Below are 4,631 nucleotides of genomic sequence, written 5' to 3'. Positions count from 1 at the left end.
TTGCACTAATATACTGCTTGAACCCAGCATCTGATAGTCTTGCGTGTAGCACTTGAATACATAATCGTCCCGCCTGCTTCAGTCTGTACAGGCTCTTATGTAGCTCGTGCGCTGCTTCGTTTTCGTTGGTCGCACCAAGTTTCTTTTATTGCTCATTTTCAATGTCCATACCACTTGGCACATGAAGCAGGATCTCAAGGTCCTTTTCCTTGTCAGCCTTGACGTAGGCGTTTGGAATGTCACCATGCTTCGCTGGCACCCTCCCCACGTCACTGCAAGTTTTAGAATCAACCTTACTGTCGACATATCCGTAAAGGCAGCGAAAGCGAGCACATAATCTATGCCGAAATCTTGCTCGTTCCCGCACGCAACTAGACGCCTCTTCAGACGCTCCACCGCGCCGTTCGCATCCGTTTTGGTCTTGAATACCCACTTACTGTGCAACATATTGACCCCGGTCAGTCGCTTGACTACTTCCAGACGTAGTTGTTCTTGGGAGCTAGGATCTCCTCGAGCATTGCCTTTATCCAGCTTTCAGCTTTCGAACTGCGCATTGCCTCAGCGAGTCTCTTTCAACCAGCCTCGTTAACTTGCATAACAGTCACTTGGTACTTATTTACTTTATTGTGCCGCTCGCTTGGCAGTCCCTCGTGTGCCATGTGGCGCACGTACCCACGATGCCTGATCAGTCTTGCATTTTGCTTTCAATACGACCTTGATAAACAACAGCGTCTCCTCCTCAGCTCCTTCTTCATAGCTGAACTATTTACTTTGCTTGACGAAGGAAGTCTTAGTATTCTTGACGTGCTAGGTCACGATCACGACATTGTCATTGCGTCTGAACACGCGATATCCCTTGGTGATGCTTGGTTGACATTCGAGCTTGAGGGGCTGCGATCCACCATTTAGGCCAAGTATTCCGACGCTTCTCTCCAGCATTTCTGCGGGAGCTTGCTTGCAAAATTCATAAAGCGTGCCATGTTTAGAACCATCCGGTGCATGCGTTTTGCCTTGCCGTTTGACGCTTAATTCCTTGCTTCGCTCACCTGCCGTGACACGCATACGGACTTGTAGAACAAATTGATGTTCCGAAATCCATCGCCGCCATCTGTGCATGGTACATTAACACAGCAGTCGAAACGCTTCTCAAAGAACATTCCGAATTTCTTAAGCCTTTTCGCCGCTTGGTCTTTATGTGCACCAGGAATTCGCGGCAGTAATTGCTCTTATGATCGACAAAGTTAACGAGGTACAGAATCCCGAGTCGGTCCTTTGCTGCTATTGGCCCCTTAAGGTCCGATCAAATCACACCACCGATGCGATCGATCGAGGAGTGCGCGCCCATGTCTATCTCTGACTGCGGGCTTTTGGTTTGCTTACTTTGGACGCACACCATGCGTCGATAATCCGCGAGCTATATTCCAGAGTTAGGCTCGGGCTCCATCCTCTCGATTGTGTCGTAACGAAAACGCATGAGTGCTCCACGCTGCCTGTCTTCCCCGCGCCCCTTCACCTTAGTGATCGATGTCACGAAGGAGCTAGCCTTGGTGACGCTTTCGGGGCTTCTGCAGCAAGCACGTTGTTTTTCATTGTCACATCAAGGACGACGTCACCAGTACTGAGCGATCTGATTGTTCGTCGATCGTTTGTATACTCGAGTCCGTACCCTTTGAAATCTAGCTCGCCGTAAGACAATATGTTTAAAGCTAGCATTGGTGCGTAGTGGACGTCCGCTAGGCGAACGATTTCGGCTTGCTGAGTGTCATTACCCGCAGTAGTACGCTGCCAACGAGTGTCAGCTGAAGCATTTTGCCATCAGCTACTAACCACGGGTCTTCGCATTTGGAAGCATCTGCCAATAGTGCTGTGTCGGTCACGAGATGCCGGCTCGACCCGCTGTCCAAGATCCAGACCTTGTATTGGGTGTCGCTATCTTGCACGCACAAGGTGTAGGATTCAACTGCGTTCTTGTTGTCGTTTTTCCTTCAGCCACCCTTGGTATCATCATGCTTCTTTTCTTCTTCCCATTGGGGCAAACAGCCAAAATGTGTCCAACCTTGCCACAATCAAAGCGCTCGTGTCTCGAAGCGTGGTTTGCTCTCAATGATGTTCGCAACGACATCGTCCCGAACGAAGCAGAACCTCTCGTATCAAACTCGACAGACTGTACGAAATGCTCGAGCTCTTCAGCTTGAACGAGGAATTTGGGGCGCCTGGCATCGTACTTTGACATTAGTACCGTGCACAGCTCACTTGACGCATAATGGACAATGTCATCGAGCACTTGCGCATCAGCACCTCCGCACGCATCGCGTAATACCACCAAGTACAGGTAGTCTTCAGGCTAGGTTCTCTTGGCGTCTTTTTTTGCCTTAAACAGTCTCACTGACTGGAGTGCATACTGGATTTGGCGCATGAATGTCCGACCCTAGTCCAGAAACCCGAAGCCCAGACCTCGGATTGGCTCAGTTCAGGAAAATGTGCGGAACGTGAGTCTGCGCTGAAGCTCATCCGGTACACGCATTGCTTGCTGTGTGACCGGCTCCATTCGTCGTGTGTAGTTCTGTGCCGCTGCATACTGTAACCGGGTCTGCTGCGGCAGTTCGCGTGCGGAGCATCCCATTTTGACCTTGCAGGTTGTCTTCCTGATCCATGCGCACGTTTCGCGTATGCGTGGCCGTGTCCTTCACCCAGCCGCACGGACGGATGGTCTGGCGCGTCGATTTGCACTGATGCACCCCCTCGACCGCTGCCAAGACCAAAGTGGGACGTCCCGGACTTAATTGCACCGAGCATTCGCTCGTCCTCGTCTCGCTTTACTTGCGAGGCCTCCATCTGCGTCATCCTTGCTTGAAGGTCGGTTAGAGTGATCCTTGCGTTGACGTCACTGCTTATTTCCTGAGAGGTCGGTGTCACCTACAGCTGCTGGAGATGCTGCGACCTTTTGTGGCTGGCGTCGAAGCTGATTGGAGTCGGTACGCTTGGCGCGTCGTCGGAGTCACTTGAGTACATAACATGTTAAGATGATGAAATGAGGAGTAAAAGGCAAGTTTGGAAGTGAATATATTAAAGTCCCTAGTCTGCTACTCTGTGCTACATCTAAGCCTTTCCTATGATTTGGGCGCAATGCTATCGCGTCATCGCGGGCGCAATCATACAATTTCGTCCTATGGTCCGGAAATTCGATTGCGCAACGTATGCTTTAAGCCAATCTTCTAACAGCTTATCATACGCAGCATTCAAATTTGGTGTATGCGTGCAAAATTGTGGAGTGAGATGTGTTACATGTACTCCGATTGACATGTATGCCTTATGATAACGGGTTGATTAACATTCCAGCTGAAGACTTTTGGCTTATGGCCGTATGAACATTGTCATACACAAGAATTGGATCCTGAATCATGTCAATTGGCGAAAACTATTTTGTGATGTGGTGCTTTGTGCTAAAACGTTTAACCATTAAAGAAGTTAGCTGCTTCAGCGATTCGCTCATGGTGTTCCAACCATGCCATTTTTAGGATAGGGTCGTAATTGCATCCAGGTCTAAGACTAGACGGCGCTCCACGCTATCAAATTCAAGTAACTTGACTCCGAGGTCCACAGGGACCTTCGGGACCGTGACACGTGTCCCCCCATCGATAGGCGAACAGTGACGATGTCACCCAACCGCGCTTTCAGCGCTTCAGCATACAGCCGACTTCATTCTATCGTGGAGCGTCGAGCATAATTGCCCGACGCCCCGGAATCGATGAGAATCTTCCATGGCTTGTCGAAGCCCTTTACGGTCACCTATACGACCAGCAAGCCCGACTTGCACACACGTTCCGTGTTCAAGAGCACGAAGCTCTTCGAGGTTGGGCGCTGTTGACCTCTACCTCCCTGAGGCTCAATAGAGCTCAGTCCTTCCCCAGTAGGTAGCCCCGCGCCTACTGAGTTGTGTCATTTCCCCGCGACGAACCAGACTGGTAGACATTGGGGCGATGGTTCGAAGAACCTTGACGTGCCTTGCGCAGGGGTTAACCCTTCCGAGTGTGACGGGTGTCTCCACAGACAGAACATCGTCGTATATTTGTGTGCTGCCCAGCAGCTCGGAGCTCTGCTCCCTCGTCCTCAGCATAGTTGAGATCCATGGGCACAGACCCGCTCGATGAGCTTTGGAGTGTGCAATCAAACCAAGTCGTGCCGATTTGAAATTGCATTAGACATTCAATACCATATTCAATGCTTTTTCAAATCAAGACGGATGCACACGGAAGACTTCCAATCTGGCCATGTTAGTGCGGAGGCTTTTCATAAAGACGATCACTGTGACCGCCTCCGGGAGGGATCTGCTGCCATCCCGGCAATGCTAGTGCGCATCTCTTGAGCAAAGTCCATCAATTCCTTGTTGCCCTGTCGGACGGCAAGGAAACGTGATCGCACGCGATATGCCTGATTAGGCGGCGAGAACACTCGTGATAGGTGCAATTATAGCTCCGCCCAGGAGGGAAGCGCAACTTCAACCGAAGTGCCGCACGTCAGTGCCCATTCTCGCGCTCGGCCACCGAGCTTTGTGATGGCTAGCGCAACGAGCTATTGCTCGGTCTGGAGCATGGCGGATGCGATGGCCATCTCAACCTCTCACTCAGTTT

Source organism: Plasmopara halstedii, assembly GCF_900000015.1.
Source record: "Plasmopara halstedii genome assembly, contig: Scaffold_470, whole genome shotgun sequence".
Lineage (NCBI taxonomy): Eukaryota > Oomycota > Peronosporomycetes > Peronosporales > Peronosporaceae > Plasmopara > Plasmopara halstedii.
Note: the sequence above shows the minus strand (reverse complement) of the source record.